We start from the raw sequence: 22493 nt of genomic DNA, 5'->3' as shown, positions 1-22493 counted from the left end.
ATTTAAAAATATCGAAAAATAATTTTTTTAATCAATAAATAACATTTGTTTATTAAAAAACGTTTTATTTTCTATTGACGTGATGGCGAATTCGATGAGAACATCGATGAATAAACTATCTCAAAACAATGAGAAACAAATAGAATTTTTATCTGGAATGTTTCGACAAAAATTCTATATTTTTTCCGATATTGTATTGAAAAAATGTCTAGAATTTTGGCGTATTTATTTTTTCTATCGAATTACATGTATTTATATAGATTTCACAGAAACATATTTGAATTTGCTTGAAAAACAAAAGGAAAAAAAAAATTGAATATTGATTTTAAATATAGTTAAAATTCTAAATTATATGTAATCACTATAATTAAACACTTTGCTTTCTTATTTAAAAAAAAATGTAAAATAAATCTATAAAAGGTTTAAAATAAATACAATACATTGAAAAACTTTCAAAGAATTCACACATTAATTTAAAAAAATACCTTTCTATGGATAAAAAATATAAAATGTATTAATGTTAATATGAAACTATAACACATTAATTCAACACGAATTCATAAAACGTAAAAATACATTATACTTTAGGAAGTGTTTTAAAAAAATAGGTTATGTACTCTTATTTATTTATTAGTTTCATAGTTTTTATATAAATTTTCTTTATAAGTTTCAGAGAAAAGTTAGTTGTATAAAAGAAGAATCTGTAGTTTAATACGTTGTTTCCTGTAACTTATAAAGGAGTAATTTTGAAATAAGAACATTGTGAAAACTTTCTAGGAAAATCAATTAGAATTATTAAATGATTAAAAATTAAATTATGGCACAATGTTTAACGGATAGTTTCATCCCTTGTCTTATTTTGCAAAAGTTTTCATTTTATTCACAATAAATCATAGCATTATCAAGACAAATTATAATTAAAACTGAGCTAATTCACCGTGAAAACAGAGTAGAGATATTTTTGAAACAAAATGAATTTATAAAACAGAAAGAGTAATTTATTCGCCTTTTTGAAACATTCTACTAAGATCATTTATTATTTTATATTTATTTTTTCGCATTAATTTTAAAAAAACTGATCAAAAACTAATTTTATGTTAAAAAAACATAAAATTCTTAAAACAATTTTTATCGTGTAAATTTCTTTTTAAAAAAACGTTATTTATAATTTAAAGATGGTAAAATTTTAAATTGATGATAAAAATGTAGGAATACATTAATTAAATTACAATGTTATAAATTCTAATATTTAAATTTGATTAATGAAATCGTTTTTTCTTTAGTTAAAAAATTATTTTTTTAATCAACACTTTTAATCAACACAGAAATAGTTCATTAAAAATTGCTTCATAATGGAATACGTAATTAATAATGTAACGTAATATCGTACAGATCATGTAACGTTGGCTTGAAAAGTTACAGAGCTTGAGTCAATAACATTTAAATGATCTTTTATGGCAAAATTACCACACGTTTCTTTTGGTGACGTCTATAACTTTCTCGGGAATGACCTGAAAGCGAACAGCGAATAATAAAAATATTTAAATACAGTACCTATGAAGTAACTTCCAAGCAAACGATAATTACAGTAAAAACTCGATTTAGCGGATCGCGATTTGAGTTTGTTTAATTACACAAACGTATCTAAATAAGTAATAACGGATAAACTAACTAATTTGTCAATTTTTTAACATACGCATTGGAAAACCTACTTTATATATAACGGACTTTCGACTTTAACGGAAACCCCGTCGACTAGTCCGTTAAATCGAGGTTTTACTGTATCTTCTCTGTAGGAATCAAGCAAGGGTGAAGCATTGTTTTTAGGCTTGTAAATTCTTTCGACAATCTTTTTAGTAACATTATTTCTATTTTTAACTTAAAACATGTTTTAAAAATAATGTTATAAACACGAGACTGGTCCCGGAAACATTTCAAATAAATATTTTGTGACTTGTTGAAGGTTTATAAGATTTTAAAATTGTGTAATTGTTGTATTGTTGTACATACACTACAATGAAGGTCTTTAATATAAAAATACATGCAATAATATCAGTAAACTTAATATTATAATATACTGTATTTTAAAACATTTAATCTATCTATCTATCTATCTATGTACTGTACTGTACGTACTACTAAAAGTATGAGAATGTTTGGTTTGTTATAATTAAAAATACAGAAAAACGGCAGAAAATACCATCACATTTTTAAGAATTCCATACCCCAAGTGAGAATAGAAGACAAATAAAAAATAAAACAAGTTTCGTTAAAATCGGGACGACGGATTACCGAGTTATCGCCATGTTTTCTGCCACCCGTTAACGTCATTTTGTACGACATCACTTTTTAAAGTTGCCGATTACTGTATCATAACTATACATAAATCGGCCGACGGCTTAATTTCGGTGCAATATTCAAATTATCTCGTATTCTCTACAACTTCAGAGTATTACGCGACCCAACGGATCGTGGGTATAGTAGTACAAAACCATAGATTTGGTTATAACTTGGATAAATTATATAAGTTTTAATTATTTAAAATTTATCATTTATATACATAAAATAAAATGGCCGTCTGTTCTCTATACCCTTTGACCGATACGCATCCATTTTTATCCACCTTGCTCGCGAAAAAATACAAATCGAATGTCAGTTGCATTCGTATAGAACAAAGATTTTTCAACATTCTAGAATAAATATTTCAAAGGTTGCTAGCTGAAATTACGAATGAATGAAAATATAAAGATAAGTGTGTGTGTAAAACATATATAAAAGTAATAATAAAAATATAAGAACAAATAATGATAGCTGAATAAGTGCGTTACCCCAAATGCACATTCTAAGAGTTAACGTAGTGTTACTTAGTGTATATTTCAAAAAACGTTCTCGCCTTCTCCCGCGAGTCCCAGATGATCCGAGGTTTATTTTTAGGGGAAATCTATAAAACGAGAATCCCGGAGACGTTACACGCCTATAAAACGCTACTATTACCTATTACGGTATCTTTTATTCTTTATAAATTTTAAATAGTTTGTGTAATGGGTCACGGGTGGTCTAGTAATAAATAATAATAATTTTATTAATAGAATTCCAATATTTATGGATATCCCATTCTTCGGACATTCATCTATAAAGCTAAAAATATGAAAATAAATATAAGTATATCTATATATTCAGTTAATATTCAACATTATTACTAAGTTCTATGTTATTTATATAAGATATTAAATTTTAACAAGGAATATCCTTAATAAAATTTATTAATTAATCACAACTAAACGACATTTATGAAACGACAGTTCTAATTTTGTGTGGTTCGATATATTGCAATGACATAATTCTTTTCTAATTCACAGATTATGTGAAAGTAAATAGTTGACAATGTAATGAAGGTCATCAGATACGGCATTATTAATTATTACAGCGCAAGAACTATGGTTTATATTAAGATGTAACATACAAAAAAGAAGGAATAGGAATAGGCAATATAATGCAGATCTACTGAAATTTTCGTAACAGATGCCGAATGTAACTGAAATATATGAGATAATGGTTATAAGATTTTCAAAAATTTATTTTTTACATGTATACTTTACAATAAACTCATTTTCCATTATCTTTGTGAATAATTTAACAATTTTAAACAGTATATATGGCTTATGTTGTGCATAAAATCATTAATATGAATACATTACCAATAAAAAGAAATAATGAAAATTTACATATACTGATAATTTTATTAATTTTTCAAAGCCAAGTATAATAAAAAGATGAAAAATAATAATGTATGTTATAAAATATAGATTTTGAACCATTTATTAAAGTATAGTTTAAGTAAATACGTTATATTTGGTTTTTAAATGTGATAAAATTAATAAAATATAAATTTTTAAAACGCTTTTAAAACAAAAAATACAAAAAAAAGGAAAAAGTTTACTTTTAATGTTTTACTCTCTCCCTTCTTTATTAATTGATAGTAAGCAGCTTAAAGACTTCTAACGTTTAAAGAAAATTCTGTTTTCTTTCAAGTAAACTTTATATGTTTTATCAACTTTAATTTATTTTTATATTTTTAAAAATTTACTTTGATTATTTTTAATTTTTTAAAGATACTGTAAGTTTATTTTAGTAATGGAATCTGTCGTTTATAAATATGAAAAATACATTTAATATTTTAACTGAAATGTTTTATTTTTTAATACATTAATTTCATTTTTAATTCTTTTATATCTTAAAAATAGTCTTATAATCCTCAAACAGAAAACATCTATTTTAATAAAATTTTAAAAATAATAATTCTCATATTGATATTGATATAAACGAGAAAAGTTTTTCAATTTTCTAGACTAGTATTATCTTATAGATTATAATAATTATTTTCTTTATTTTCAATATATTTATATTCTACATTAAATTAAATTTTGGGATTTTATTTTATTCTTTATTCTTTAACATATCGATATATCAGTAGCAACTTCTATCAACTAATCTAATAATATAATCGAGATGAGTCGATATAATAATAATAATAATAATAATCGCAAAGTTTAAATTTGGTACACGGTTAGGATACGCCATGAGAATGCACACTAAGAAGAGATTTTTGGAAATTCTTCCCTCGTGGGGGAGAGGAAGAGGGTTAAAGGTTACCCTGAAGAACTCGGCTTCTACTGTACTATTTTAGATGGGTTTTTTGCGTTTTTGCGGGAAATCGAACATATTTTCCATCTAAAAGTTCTCTAATTAGCCTCGAAGAGGGGGTCTAATTCTTGCGCCCGGTGAAAACGGTTAAAATAACCTTTGTAGTTATACAAACCAAATTCTATATAATACAACAGAAGGGTTAGAAGTACGAAATTACCTAATCTTATTTTTTGCCCGAGTAACGCCGGGCTTACATGATAGTATTATGATAAAATGGTAATCTCTAGTGGATGTTAAAACTTTTAAAAAAGGAATAAAATATATAAAAATATTATAAACAATCCAAAAATCTTTAGAAATTTTGCATAAAATTGAAATGTAGGAATAACAAAAGTAATCAGACTGTAAACATCAATAGCTACTATTCTTTTTTGATAAAGTACAAGATCCAGAAGAAGAATATGGAACAAATCCCAAATATCTTATACAAACTTTATTTAATCTAACTTTTGTAGCATTGATATTGATTATGATAATAAGTTATTGCATTCAAATTCTATTCTCTATCTATTCTTTTGAAAATAATAAATCTATATTAATTTTTCTTTCCAATACGTAATATACGAATAGAAAGAAAAAAAATGTGAAAACTCATATAATAGCATTCTTAGAAATGAAATTTTAATAATATTTATATAAATATTTTCTAAAACAAAAACTGAACCGAAAAATATATATATTAAAGTTTAATACGCGTGTTTTTAATATTTAAAAATTTTTAACGCAAATTTTCTTTTAGTAAAAGCAGAGTTTAGCTCTCTTAATATTAATATTGAAGCGCTTTACGCTATTCGAATCAAAATTCATTTATTAGTTATAAAAACAGGAAATTTCTAATATAAAAAATGATTATCAAGTAATTTTCGTCTATTTTAAAGCAATCTTTTGCATAAATTGTATTGAATTTACATTCGATAATATAGAACATCTAATGTATATTTTCACTAAATTTTATCAATAAAGAAATTGCTTTATAAGATGACGATAAGAGGAAGATATGAAAATTCAAAAATAATAATTTAATTATCCGTAAACACGTAAAAGTACTTATACTTTATTAAATCAAATCAATTTAACTTATTTAAACTTTGAAATTTCATCATTTGATTTATCATTTATTCGAAATATTGAAGAGTGATCATTAAGATATATGTAACTTATCAATAATAATAGCAATATCAATACTTTTAGCTTAAGGATTATTCTAGAGAATTTAGTAAGTGGATCTCAAAGAACGACGGATTTATTAATCGTTAAATCTTACATTCTTTAAAACTGAATTAAATTTATTATCTCCAAATGTTTTCTAATATTTTATAGTGTATTATTTTAAAAGATATTACTATAAAATTTGCTAATGCTTAGAACTTTCCAATTGTTTAATTTATTTAAAGATCGATAAATCTAAGTTGTAGAAAAGAAAATAAGTTTTTTTATTTTATTTTATTATTTTTTTTTAATTTTTACGTGACAACATTCATATGGATGATTCATAAAGCGTACACAAAAATGGCGTGATGTATAAGACAAAGCATCAGGTGATATTAATCAAATGTTATTTGACGTTATGTTGCAAAGAAAATCTTTTTATAAAGAAATATAAATAAAAAATAAACTTTGCACTTTATTTACAAAAATCTCATATTTTGGATATAATATTAGAAATCCCTTAATTATACAGTTTGTGTGTATATGTTCATGTTATAGTATTATACGCATAAATATAAATTTAAAAATGTTAATTAGAAAATATTTATCATTATTTTTTTGACATATTTAATAATATTAGAATAATTTTTAATTTATATTTCAAATATATACATTACAATTTATTTTGCGAACAGACGTTTATGTTATTATCAAAAATATTATTTTTTGAATTATGTATAGAATATTGAACAATAAAGAAAATATAAGTAATTTTATCTTATCTTAAATAGTATTGTCGGGTATAATGTCATTTATTTTATTTTTAAAAAAAGGTTTTTACACAATTGTTGTAGAATGTTGTAAGCCTGCTGAAGAGGAGCCTTCATATCCGAAACACACAAAAAGAGTGTACAGGTGAAAATAAAGATATTTTATTCTGACTTTTGACTAAGACCTCCTCTCTTTGCTAATCAGAAACTACACCAGTATAATAAGTCCTATTAATAAACAAGGTCCAAGTAGACAATATATACACAATATAGAAATGTAAAACAGTAAGAACATATAGGTAGAAAGAATTAATATAAATAAAATACTTTTAAAATGTCAAACCCTCATTTTAAGTATATATTTAGCATGTTTACAACTAGAAAACATGCTAAAAATGATTAAAAAATATGATAAAAAACTCAAATTGAGTTTGCTACAACGGTTTCTATGTGAAAAGTATTGAACACTATCCAAAAATCAAAGATGTCTTACTACAATACCTTCAAAAATAATAAATCTATTTAAATTTGATATCTAAAATACGAATTCCAATAATGTCATTACAAACATCAAACACAATCAAAATAATTGAATAAATTAAAAAAAGTAATAATAATAAATTGTCATAAAGGAAAAGAAAACTAAGTTACTATATAACACACCTGAGTTATTTTTAGTCGAAATTTAAATTAAAGAAAAAAGAGAAGAAACGAAACTGTCAATCACTCAAATAACTAAAAGAAGAATGACATATAATCCGAAAGAGAACTCTTCAAAGATAAATAAATAAAAATTCTAGAAATGAAATTGAAGTGTCAAACGTAAAATAGTCTATATTTAAAATAAAATAAAAAACCACTAGTCAGGTCACATCGCCAAATTACATGGTATATTTGTCGAAATAAAAAGCTCACTGGCCTATCATTCGAAAAGAAAAAAAGTTAAAAGATAAAAATAAATAAACTTTCAACAAAACTGAAAGATTCCTTTTAAAGTTATTTTTGAAAGACGAAAAAACAGCCAAGTTAAACTCCCAAAAATTCTATAAGTGATTCTGTTTTTTACTTTACTCTTAGTTTTATCAATTTAGAATAATTTTATCACTCAGACTTGAAATTCGTAAGTAAAAAAATAATTTATTTTTTATTTTATATTTATTATTATATTTATTACTGTTATATTTAAATAATAAAAATATCTCCCATCGAAACTATAAGGTAAATTGACACAATATGTTATTAAATCAAAATAGCAAAGAAAGTAATCATTAGTTTTGTTTGCTGAATAAATGTTACTGCATATAAATTATAAGTTACTTTATAATAATCCAAAAGTATTAATAATATAATTTCCGAGTCATAGAGATTTTTTTTTTCTAAAAGGAAAACAGAATAGCTATCTTCAATTAAGTCACAATAAAAAAAAAACAAATATTATTTAAAAAAGAAACAATAGATTTTAATACAATAAAATAAGTTTATTGAAACCTTGAAAACTACTGAAGTGATATTTTTCTTTTTAAATAATACACTTATCTCAATACATTCCAGGAAGTGGCATTCAGATCACACCTACTGCCAAATATAATAATTACCGCACTTAATTATTTAAATTACGTTTCGTAATTCAAACGCCAATAATTTTTATTAAAAATTAGGTGGTTCCAAGACTTTTTTAATATAATTAAACTAATTGTTTTTTGTAATAACCTTTTCATCTTAAAGGTTGTTTCGATATCTTTCACCAGAATATTTACAAATATTTTAATGATAATTTATGTATTAGTAATATTTAATTTAAAATTCACATTCATAATTCTTGAATTATAAATATGATTTTTAAATTAGATTATATTTAATAATTTATCAAACGAATTAACAAATAAAATAAAATTGCCACTAATTATTCACTAATTATTATTTAAATAATTTAGATATTAAATTATTTTTAAAATGATATTTATCATATTATATTTTTTTTAAATTTATAATTTTAGAACAAAAAACTATTAAATCCATAACAACGTAAAGCGATAAAACATGAAAAGACCTTATTAAGATATAAAAAATTGGTACACAAGACGTTATTAAATACAAAATAAGCATTTAAACTATGTTAAAATATTTTTAGTTTTATTTCTAATATAAACAAAATCTCATAATTTTTATGTAAAAAGTATTGTTTATACGGTATACGAACAATTTTTTGCTATTATATTTACAAATTTAAGGCGTTTATTTGTATACTAAACGTGACAGAGATGGACCTTGATGTGAATAAGCAAAATAGATCCCGGTTAATTCCCTCCCTTATCCAACCTAATCTGAATTCAGAAGTACCAAAATTAATTCTTTTACATATGATATAATATATAAAAGATATAAATTACGATTTATTATGATTGTTTGACTGATTTTATTCATATATTTTTATAGCAGAATGGAGTAAAGTGACACATTTGTGTCTTTTCCGGCTCTCACTTTCCTCAAACTCTGTTCGAAAAAAATAATTAATAATCAACATTTAGGTAAGACGTTGTCAAAATCTTGGCGTAAAATATTAAAATCTAATAGTATATCAACGAATAACACATTATACACGGTTTTTTTTTTTAGAAAATAAAGACTTAAAATTAAAGCCCCGTGTTATAATATAAATTGAAATAGATATTTTTCTATTCTTATATAAATGCATTATTTTATTTCTATTTAATTTAATAAATGAAGCATATTTGATAAGATTTTTTAATAAAATTTAAAGAATTTTTAAAGTGTAAATTTAGGAATTTATTTTTTTAATAAAAATATTTTGTTTATTTAAAAAAAAAATTGCCTTAAAGCTATTTCTTTTGGTGAAATATCAAAGTTTATTTTAGCAATATAGTAAAACTTTTCCGTAATGATTTTGCCTGTACTATATTTATTCCATTCATTTTAAATAAATATTGAATTAACAATATTTGATTTTATAATAATATGATTAAAAAAAATTTATTTTGATAGATTTAAATGATAATTTTGCGATTTTTTCCCATGCACCCCACGGGAAAAAATAAGTTTTAGATACGCTATCATGTGAAAAATAGCATATGCAAAGAGTAAATAACAAGTAAAACGTATTTTAAATTTTATTAGGAGGCGATTAGAAAAAACATTTAGGAAAAAGTTCCTTTAGGAAATGATTTGTGATGCATGCTTGAGAAATCTGATTTAAAGTGATAACACCACGTTTGCTAACGTCAGGGATGTAGTAAACATACAATTTGTAATCAAGGATTATTTTTATGAAGGCAATTAAGATAATCTTGTCGCTGTTCATTGGGTTAGAATTTGTAATATTTTTAAAATTAAAAAAAAAAGTCGATATGATTGTAATTTAAAATAATTTTTTCTCTTCAGACAGATTTTAATTACTCGAAAGAAAATAAACTCAGATTTTTAAATGTAGAAATTTACTTTTTTAATACTGCATAATAGAAAGTCGAAAGAATAAATAAGTTTGTTAATAAATAAATAATTTTCCGTTTTTGTTGACACATTTTCACTTCAATGATTTTTAACTCAGACTGGTTAAAAGACGTCTTTTATTGTTTCTTTTTCTACATTGCCATTTTCGTATGATAAATACCGAAATATATAAATAAAGAATAAAAAGAATATCACTAAATAAACATTAAAGTCAAAATTTATCTAATTAATTATATTCAAATTTAAATAAGAAAAAATATATTTAACAAAAATATTCTTAGGATAGAACTTTTTGAAATTATAACAATTATTGTTTAGAATATTCTTAATATAATAATTTCATCACCATCATTAGTATACTGAATGTAATAAGCTGACCTGTAGATAGAAATGTCGATACATAAATTTCTTTTTATTTTATGAGTTATTAATTCTTTTTAAATGTATTAAGTCAACGTTAGTGTATGAAAGAAATGGTCAAGGCTAAAGGTAGGGAAATTTTCAATTTAAATATTTTGTTGAGTCAACAAGGTTGATGTTAAAAGATCTTATAGGAAATTTTATTCATCTTATTTTATTCAAATAATATATTTATATTAATAGACAGTTTTAAAAATGATCATTCTAAAAAACTAATTTTATTCGAACAGATTCATTAGCATAAATAAAATTAATAAGATGATGAATCTGTGAATCAAGATGAGGAAATTTAATATTTTCCACGAATTTTGAATAGAATAATGACGTGTATTTATGTTAAATGATTAGTTTTATCTACTAACAATAAATATTATAACTTATTTTTATTTAGAAAGATGAAATTAATAACGTTATCTCATTCGATTTTATATATTTTTGTTTCTAAAAATCATCTTTGTTTGTAAATTGATCTGGTCAGAAACAATGAAAATTGATTAGATTTTATAATGAAAGTATTTTTAAAATAATTTTATTACAGTCAAGTAGATTATTTATGTATACACTATTTATAAAAGTTCAAGAAATACGCTGATAACTTGAATAAAGAAGTTTTTAAAGACTTCTGTTTATAATATTGAATACTATTCAGATATGATAATTATTCTTTTAAAGATTTATAGAACTCGATAATGGATTCTTCGAAATCATTTCAAACTTTGTTGAATAATTTAAAATTAAAAGAAAAATTCTATTCGAAATTTTTATTTATCATGAAGAATCACATCTCGTTAAATGATATTTTTTTGAAATTGGATTGATTATTTGCATAATAAAAATCCATAAAAATTGCCTGAAGTTATTTAGAAAAAAAATCAGATATCAATTGCTTCTAAATAAAATATCTAAATATTAAAACAGTCTCATCTTCGTTAATATGATGCCTCCGGATTTGGACATTATGATTAATAATGCTATTTACTGTAAAATATTAAGTTCCACATACTTTCTTATACAGTTGCAATTATTTATGATCAATTATTTTATACAAATTTGTATCAGATTTCAACTAAAATTAATTTTCTTTTAATATAAATCTTTATGAAAACAAATAATCTATTTTGTTCCATAGAAAAAAAGATTATTTTATACCTAATTCACGATCAGAATATTTTTTTTATAAATTAATTAATGAAATGTTTACTCGTAATTAAACTTAATCATTTTTATAATGATTGCTTGAAGTAAGTTTTAAAAAATACAAGTACGACGATTTATAATTTTATATTTTGCAAAAAAGTACAGTAAAGTATACAAATTATTTAATTAAAATGTATATTTTTCCGCGTTTTAGATTTTATTAAAATTAAGTTTTAGTTTAGATACTTTCTGAAGGCAGTAGTAAGTATATCCAAATGTGATACTTGTTAAAAAGTTGCGTATGTTTTCTACTTCCAAAACTCATGTCCATCATACCATTTTTGATGAGGTTATTACAGTTATAACGATAAAATTTATAGTATAGATTCTACGTATGAAATAAAGTATAAGAGAATCTAACAATTTTTTCCCGTTGGGAGCGAAAAGGAAAGGAAATGGATACAACATAGCAGTTTGCATGTACTAGATGTTTACGGGAGAATATTAGTATTACAGATATGAAATTCCCTAGATATATATGATGGAAGAACTACAAAAAAATCTAAAAAACTGATCAAACATTTTTAAAACGTTGAAAATATTGTGATAAAAGTAGGTAAGCAGAAAAATTCCAACTTGTATTTCTTCTTTTCTTATGCACATATATTTTGGTTTGAAGAAAAGAAGATCTATACTTTATTCATTCTAAAAACTATTTAAAAAAAAGAAATTTATCGTTAATATATTTAGTTAAATATTAATAATTTGTAATAAAATTAAAATATAAATTAACGATACATTTAAATATTTAAATGAAGGCCGTGTACGACTATTTATCAAATATTTATTTGATAAAGGAAAGCATATATTTTATAGCTCACAGCATATGCTCGCTTTAATAGCCTATAATTTAATCATATAAAAGATGCTATTCTTATCTTTAACATCGTTTATTATGAAGGTTGTCGTTAATGATTGTTGAGTCAACTGGGTTCCATTTTAATCTGGCTTTGTAATTTACTTCCTATTCGTTGAGCCAGATTAATGATCTTTAGTTAAATAGAAATTTAAAATGGGGAGGAAATTAACAATTGTTAATCTATTCCTGATGAAATGTAAACATTTAATTTGCAGTATTTGTAAAACAAGTCGTTACTTTTTATTACCATGCACCAATTAGAAAATGTAGTTTAACACATTATAACAAGTAAAATCCTATCATTAAATTAAATGTGTTTAGTATTATTTTCTTTAATTTATTTTTTTATGATAATAAAAATTTTATAAGCAAAATTTACAGAGTAAAATTAAATTTTAAAGATTGTAAATGAATTCTGTTCTAGAATAAAACAAAATAATGAAGTTTCTTAAAAGATAAATCGATATAACTTTTTTTAGTTACTCTCCATCTACTGTATCTTGACTATATAAAGTTGTTTGAGTAGTTAAATTTACTTCAACTGCATAAAAAATTCATCAAATAAATATCAAAGTTAAAAAAGTTTTACAAAGAGCTTCATCACTTGTTTTTTTTATTGGTAAAACTTCCCAAATTTTTTCACACACTAAAGTATTCTATTAATGATTGGAGATGCTCTTCAAGATTTAAAGATATAATGAAATACATAATCTACTTAGGGGCATAATTTCTTATGTTATATTAAAAAAAAAATTTCTGGACTCTAAAAATGAAAAAAATATATATATTTTTTATTCGTCGTTATAAAGTTAATATTTTCATAATTACTTAAAATAATAAATATATTATTTTACAATTTAATTCATGTTATGTAAAAATTAAAGATGTATAAACTTGTATTCACTACATTTGAATGTGTAACCTCGTTACTTTTTACTGAATAAGGTATTTTTTTTCGGAAATTGTATACGCACTAGAACTATTTATATAATCTTCCATCTAAAAATAATACAAAAAAATATATAAAAAACAAAAATATATATAAACATGTCTTATATCACGTTTGGGATTTTTATATAATTTTGTGAACAATGATTAGTTTTTTGTTTTATATACGAGTAAATAAAAACAAGAACGCTTAAAAAATTCTTTTTTTTACTTACAGTAAATATGCCACAAGAGAAATATTTGTAACTATATTTAATTTAATTATTTTTTATATTAAAACTTAAGTAAATATGAAAATTTTTTGCTCATTAAATAATTTTAATAAAAGTTAAAAATTTTTCTATATAAAAAATTGAATAAACAATCCACAATTTTCTTCTATAAAAAATCATTAAAAGTGAAATTAATACACTATAATTATAAAAGCAGGTAATTAGTAAATTTGTCATCATTAGAAATTATTAATAAATTAAACTTTTTAAACAATGATATTTTTTAAATTTTTCTCTCAACTTATTCGTATTCTGTCCTTTTAAAAGCAGTACATCATGCAGATATAATACTTTAAATGTCAAAGATAAAAGTTATTGATAAATAATGAACCAAATCACCATTTGAATAATAATTATTATATATATCAATATTAAATGTATATTTAATTTGGATATAACTTATGTCTCTTAATAACATTATTATCTCAGAAAATTAAATAATTTATGGTACAGTTTCTTATAGATATTACAATAACAATTATATAGTTTAATTTTTCTTTATATAAATAAAATCATTTGTTACATATGAATTCAACAATTATTCACTTAAATATCATAAGATAATTCATATGAATATTTTATTATATAATATTTTATTAATTGATTATCTTCTTCGTCGTATACTTTACATTAATCGAGGTTTAACACAGTAATTCTTAGAGAATAATAAAATATTTAATTCCACCAAAATAATAGTTATTTTATAATAAACAGACTTTTTATTATTTAAAAAAAATCTAATTAATAAACATTGTAAAACACGCAAAATGTTAATAATTGTTTTTAAAATGTTTTCTGACGTTTGAATTGATAATAAAATTAATCTTCTATACCTTTGTTTTTGTATTAAAACTAATAAAAACTCATTTATTAATTAAATAATGTACTTATTTTATTAAATATATTTCGTGATAAAATTATTTAACTTACAGAAAACTAATTTATATAATTAAAAAATTAAAATTATATCGATTTTTCGATACTTCTGTATAATTATAATTAATGCATATATACATATATATAATAAATAATGTTAAACTTAATTAATAAACACATCACACACACACACACACACACATTAAATAAACACGCAAACTGTTAATAACTTTTAATAGTATTTATTTAATCTATTATTTATTAAAAGTAAGCAGAAGGAGATAATTTTAAAAATATATTTTTTATGTACTATTTTATAAAAATACAAATTATAATTTATTAAATGAAAATTGATAAAATATTTGCAATTTTTTTTTCTTTTCAGAAAACGCAATATTGTAGAACATTAAGTATTTTATTAAAAAGAAATCATTCGTATAAACATAAATAGAATATTATGGAAAATTTAATTTTTCTGATCATAACTTTAAATTATTCTTTCAAATTGAGCAAAAAAAAAAAAAAAAAAACAGTTGAATAATCTATTAAACAACTTATAATCAATTGAAAATTCAATTTAAAAAAAATCGATTGTTTTCTGTATTTACAACTTTTTAATCTATAGTTTTCGGATGAAGATCTATAGATTGTCGTTCGTCTGTTCGTCTGTCCGTTATTCGTTAATTACGAGAACGAAGTTACATAACTGAAAATAGAGACCAGATAGGGAAAGCTTATTTTTTAAATTAAAACGTGATTAATTTAATTGCGGCAATGTCACAATAATTACTCGTTAATTTTAAACAATTATTATTATTTTTTTTTCCTAAATTTAAACGTAGCATAACATAATTTATGTAAAATGAAAAACAAAGCGAATGTGTTGCGCATTTTAATTAGTTTACAACAGAATAGTTAATTTATATGATTAGAATGTTTGACAGAAAACTCCTGAGGTTAATTTGTATTATTGACCTATTCGGTTCATCATTTATTAGACAAACAATTTAAAATTATATCTTTCATAAATTCAAGAACAATAGTTGTACCAGGTGTAACGGGTAATAGTAAAGTTTTAGAAGCGATAGCTTTAAATATTAAAATTAATTTAACTTAATGGAAAATTCAAAATGTAATTAATGTGGATTTATGAATATTTACAGTATAACATTTTATTCGCTTACTTTGGCTTTAACTAATTCATGAAACAATACTATAATTAATAAGCAATCGCTATTAAAATTCTCATTTAAGTCGATATCTTACGTTTTATAATTATTTATCGGTTGTGTTAATGATTATATAAGATTTATCGTTAATTTGAAAGTAAATAAATAGATAATTTAAATGCGAAAATGTTAAATATGAGTTTAGTGTCGCCATCTGATGCGGAAAAGATCGAACAAAAATGTTTTAAATTCTAAAAATCTTCATTAATTATCTTCCTAGCGCTAATTATTACTCATAAATGTAACTATTAACACCTCATACAAAGTGTATACATTATAAATAAAATATTCTTGAAGAAAATAAATAAGTGAAGCATCTAGTTAATGAATAATTACTTGTTGTAAAGGTAGATATTGATAATTTTTTCTCAGAATATATGGGACCAATTCATTATTCAGTTCTATATTTGTCTGGGTGATGAGTTACTGCCACAGCTGAGTGAATGTGTTTTAATAAGAATTATCGCAAAATGGGACAAATATCGTGTAAGATGTTTATTTTAATTGGTGATTAATTCTATGGATGGCTTTTGCAAACTTTACGTCATTGATTCCCTTGACAAATAATAAATCATTGCTACTAATATTATCATGGAAATGGTGTTAACATTATTGGAAAAAGAATCTTAGTAATTAATATTAAAGAACTAGAAGTAATATTCATAAATTATCAAATTTCTTCTAGTATTATTTATTTATAACTTCTCTTTGACAAATTTATAATCCCAAAAAATATTTGTTTCGATGGTTACAGTGAAAATCACTATATATATGTATATATATTTTTTTCTATTATTGATTTTAATGATTATAAAAAACAACTTCTATAGAAAATCCAACTAAAGACAATGTTACTGAATATAACAATAACGAGATTCGTTAAAAGAAAACTCTTAATGGATGTTATTTATGAAAAGATTGCATGTAAATAGCAATTGCATGTATAGTAATGTAATAATCAACTCAAATTTCGTAAGAAAAATAATCATTGTATATTAAAATATCTTCATATATTATTGATAAATCTCTTTAGGCAATTTGTAGCAAATCAATTTATTTTAAAAATATAATAATTCAAATAGAATATTTGATTTTTATATTTATTATTTAATAAAATTAACAACAGAAAAATTAAGCAATAAGCGAATTTACTTCTCACTAGAGAAAAGAGTTTTATTTAGTAGAATTTGTGACTAAACCACTTAGCATACAGCAAATAGGATTATACTTGTGGGAATTACCAGTGTTTATGTGAAGTTTATTATATGAATTTACAAACCCCGTAAAAATTTAATGCGTTTAAAGAGAACAAGATTTTTGAATTATTTATTATCTATGTAATTTCAATAGCATTAAATTTACAACAGGTAAATGTCAATAAACATATTATTAGAAGAAAAAATTACAAGGGATTTACATTTATTGGTTTAGAATTTAATTTTTTATGGCAAAATATGAATTTCAAAATAATTAACAAATAAAAAAAACTATATTTGATTTGAAATATAAGAATTTTAGATTTTGTTTGGTTACTTTTTACATTTATTTTTAAAAATATCAAAAAATAGTTTAAGGAGAAATTAAAAATTTACAATAAGATCCGTTCGCATGGACAATCTGTTCTAGTTGATATTGTTACTAGAAATATATTTTCTATTCCTTTAATAAATTATATTATTTTTTCAATTAAAAATCTACTTTGTTAAACTGATCCCTGTTCATATTTACTCCCGAACTACTACTGGTTATGGCAAGTACAGTAAGACCCCACTTAACGCGGGAGATGCGTTCCTAGACGACAAAGCGCTAAGCGAAACAGCGTTAAACGAGGTCATTTTAACATAGATTAAATAGGGATAGGTGAACACTCGACCAAAAAATAAACAGATTTTTAATTTTAGGTTATTTTTATATTAATTTGCATAATAATATATGTTAAATAACACATTAACATATGCACACAAAAATGTAAATTTCATTTTTTGTGATGAAGGTCTGGCTCTTCTGAAATTCTTAAGATCGCATCGAAAACGCCTCGTTTTGTTTTTGCATTCCTTTCAGAATCTGGATCATTCGCTACAATTTGATCAATGATTTCGGTTATCGTTACGAAAATTTTACTAAGGAAATCTGTAGAGAAATTCATTGGGTTCTTCGTTTTCAGAATCTCTATTTTCCAGTTCTACACGAATTCCTTGTTCTGCCAGTTCTTGAAGGTCGTCGTTGACAAGGCTCTCACCAGAAACCTGTGGCAACTCCTCAATATCCTCCTCGTCTGCATCTCTTAGTCCTGTTGTATATATTAGATTGACAGTTTGGTCAACCTAATGATACAGCGATAGACTCTTCTCGTTGAGAATTTTTGGATACCTTCAGCCATAACTCCTTCCACCCTCTGTTCACGCATTTATCAGTTAATTCTTGCCATGCCAAGCCGATATTGTCTACGGCATCCATGATGTTATATGTTTTCCAAAATTGCCCCAAACAAGCGGAGATTTAAAGAAAGGACACCTTTTTTAGGCTTCGAGCAGACCGCGTTATATCGAATCAGCGTTAAGCGAAGCAGCGTTAAGCGGGGTCTTACTGTATTTAATATATACATACTAAGTATCGCAACTAACTTGTTTTATGAATTTCGGAAGTGATAATGATTTATCTAAATCTGATTATTATTTTATCAATTAATCAAAGCTGTAACAATAACCACCCGTGATTATCAAAAGATCAAAAACTAGCACCGTCAATCAATCATCTACGTGTATCTCTTTCTATTACTATCAAGTTATCTTTAAAAATGCTTCTTTGTTCGTGAGTTCATTGACAATAACAAAGAATAAAAATTGGAATTTTATGAATGGGTAATCCAACAGCCCACAAAATTGAACAGAGAATAATCTTTTCGGATGAGGTCATTTTCCATCTTTCTGGAGTATAAGCCGATAAGGCGTGTATTTTTCATTTAGATATTGATCCGATGAAAATCCACATTGGATAGAGGAACACTTCCAACAAGACCCAAGGGTGATGATATGTATGGAATGCATTACAAGAATGTCTTGTTTTTGGCCAAAGCTGTTCCAAAGATTCTATTAGTGATTGCATTTATCTATAAAGACGGATTCAACCACTAATACATTCACTCACTTCCGGGAAACATTTCTTCATAAAAATATATAACTTTTGGTTTAAATAATCGTACGAAGATTAAAGTAAAATTATGCAACTAAGAAGTGCCATGTTTGATTTAGTTTATTCTTATTTTATAATTACTGAATACGCATTTATTTAATTGAGGCATTCACGAACAGAATAGAATTCTCCTTAAGATGAAAGCAGCAAAACTAAGCTCTCATTTAAATTTGAATTTCTAAAAAAAAAAAAAAATACTGAAAGTACATTCAGATTCTACATAAACTATACCAACAGCGTATGTAGTATATGTAATTTATTGTATTATAGTTCAAAGTTTGGTGTGATAGGAAATTCAGATAAGTCTAGTGATTTCAATACGTTACATCAAGATATCCTTATTGCTGTTTCTGAACATTTGATATGCCAAACAACAGACTATATTAATGCAAATATTAATTTTAATAAGTGATTTCTATAGAGATATTGTCCATATCTGTAATTAGACTGTTTTCATAGTTCATTTGCTAAAATTTATATTTTTAAAAATTATAAACAGTCTCTAATACATTAAACAAACTTTTTATTAATTTTTAATTGTATATGATTACATATTTTTATATTTAATTAATTGTTATAATTACGAAATTTGAATTGATTTAAATCTAAACGTAATAATTAAAAATATTTAGATTTAATGATAGTTAAAAATTAATAAAGAAAAGAGAAAACTCTAAGAAATATTAATTCATTAGTTCCAAACGTAAATTTAAAAAAAATTATTTTTATGTTATAAACTTTCTTCAAAGTTGAATTTAAACAATCCTTAAGAGCATCATTATAATTGGAAATATACGCATAACAAATCCAATTAAGTGTTTGATTGATAGATAAGTAGAAAAAATTGTATCAAATTTAACAGACATTTTTCTAGTAATACGCAAATCGTAAACGTGTTTAACCGAAGGCGAAATTTTCATAAAGTTGAGAAAGAAGAGAAAGTGATGACAAAAAACGCTCTCGGTATTGTTCATCCACAATTGGATGCTTGAGGCAAATTCCAAGAGAAATGGATTAGGAATCAAGTCATGAGTTGTTTTGGACATCATATTGACAGCTTTTTTTGAACAGAAGCAAAACGTTCTTTTATTCTGAAGATATTTCAAATGAAAGAAGCAGAAAAGGCATTCACTCTTCCATAAATTTGACTAGAAATTTTGTATCTTCCAGTAACAACGTCTGATTGCTCTTTAAGGAAGAATAAAATATGTTACAAGTTTATTTTTTATTTAATTTGATGATTCGTATGTATTTTGCTGATTCTGACGAGATTTAAAAGACTACCTTTTTTAGATAATTTAACGTTATAATGTAGCTATACTATATAAAAATTTAACCAATAATCAAATTTTTAGATAGTTTTATGATGTTACAGCGTCATTAATTTTATTTTTCTCTACATCTGGGAAAGAAAATTACCACATGACCGGCTATAAAGAATTATTTTTACAGTGATAATGTCTGAACAATCGTTAGTGAATAACATCGTTACTAGATAACGTAATTTATGGAAAAAAATATAAAACAGCAGTACACAACTCATAAATTACAAACACGTTGGGTTTAAAGTTTGTTATGTATTATTAAGCAAGTGATCCATTAAATAAGTTATAATAAAACCGGTCTAGAGAGAAGAGACTATTAAATATTCAAAAATTCAATTTAAATGATATCGTCGATCACGTGTGTTGCCTGTCAATAAAAGCAGTACTTCAAAATTATATTATTTCCAATTTTTTAAATATTAATATCGATCGTTAAACTGAATTATCCTGCAGAAATATGTATACAGAATATACTGTATACGACGCGTGTAGCATCTTCAATAACATAACCCAATACCGTGTTTCAGTAAATTTACTTATTCAATGAGATAATGATAATTTTCATCAACAGATGGCGAAACTGTAGATTAAAATTTATTTTTGTATCTTTTATATGACACAAGATGAGAAAAATATTCTAAAAATAATTTATTGTAATGATAAATTTAAATATGTAAATTTTTATAGAAAATAATATTAAAAATATAATTTTTAATGTAATAAATTATATAATTGTTTAAGCAAATGTTTTTCTAATAGAGAAACTTAAGGGGTGAAAAGAGGGGAGGAAAAGCATTTAATTAGAAAGCATTTGGCACAAGGAAACAATAATATTGATTACAATTTTGTTTTTTTTTCTTTTCCTGTGTTCGATGCTGTTTTATTATTTAACGATATAAAGTGCAGCCAACATAAATATCTAAAAACAATTAAGAATATTGATGTCTAAAGAGAACAAATGAATTAAAATTTATGTATATATTCTGTATATTTATCTAAGTATAATGCTATATAGTATTATACTTTATTCCACTTTTTAGATATATATATATTTTTTTCTATTTTAAAATATATTAAAATTAAAAGGTTCTGTTATCTTATATAATAGCTATGTATAATAAAATATTTTTAAAATATCGGTTTTTGCATAAAATTTTATTTCTAATTAGCTAAAGTTAAATTTTATTACAAAGCATTTTATGAAATATTGTTTTTTTAGAAAATTTTCAAGTGAATTAAATTTTTCGAATGTATTAAATACATTAATGTTCGAAAAGAACGATTGTAAAATCTCCTTGTTATCATATAATACATAAGATTTTATTCAAATAACATTTAATGAATAAAATTGGTTTTATTTTCCTTCAGAAATTGAAGGTTTGATGTCTTATAAAGTTTGATACTTATTAATAATACCATAAAACAATTACATATTTTGAGTTTTTTTAAAAAATGCAAAAACTTAAAAATCTCCCCACTTTTTTTCCGGTGTTTGCAGATATTAAACATTGTTTTTCTTTTTTTGTAATGAAAATTGCAATAAGTCTATTAACAGTTTTACTGTATATAACACTTCTTTTTTTTTGTTGTTGTTTTCTGTCATAAGCTATTTTATATCTTTCTATATTTTTATATATTTATATAGATATATTTTTCTTTTTTTTAATTTTTTTTGTGAATGAATTTTTACAAAATGCCAAAAAATGTTGAGCTCAACTGACACAATATGATTTATTTTTTTTATTATTATGTTTTTTGTATAGCTTGAGTCAGTCCATTGTCGAAAATTTCACTTGTCACAAGGCATTCGAGGAGATCCGACTCCATTTGTGTTGGAACTGAAGTGGGCACAAGTTTCCTGAGTGTGCAGGAAGCATTACACTTCATTTCAGAAATTCTTTCGAACTTCTGAATTTCTCATCTCTGAGCCTATTATTATTATTTTTTTCATAATTTTTAATCTGAAAAGTTATATAAAATGAAGTTAAAATTCTCATTAAATAAATTTAATAGTTTTTTTTAAAGTTAAAAAAATGCATCGTTTTACATAAATGAATATAAATTTGATATTGAAAAGTTAA

This window comes from Centruroides vittatus, unplaced genomic scaffold, assembly GCF_030686945.1.
Source record: "Centruroides vittatus isolate TY-2023 unplaced genomic scaffold, ASM3068694v2 contig_754, whole genome shotgun sequence".
Taxonomy (NCBI): Eukaryota; Metazoa; Arthropoda; class Arachnida; order Scorpiones; family Buthidae; genus Centruroides; species Centruroides vittatus.
Note: the sequence above shows the minus strand (reverse complement) of the source record.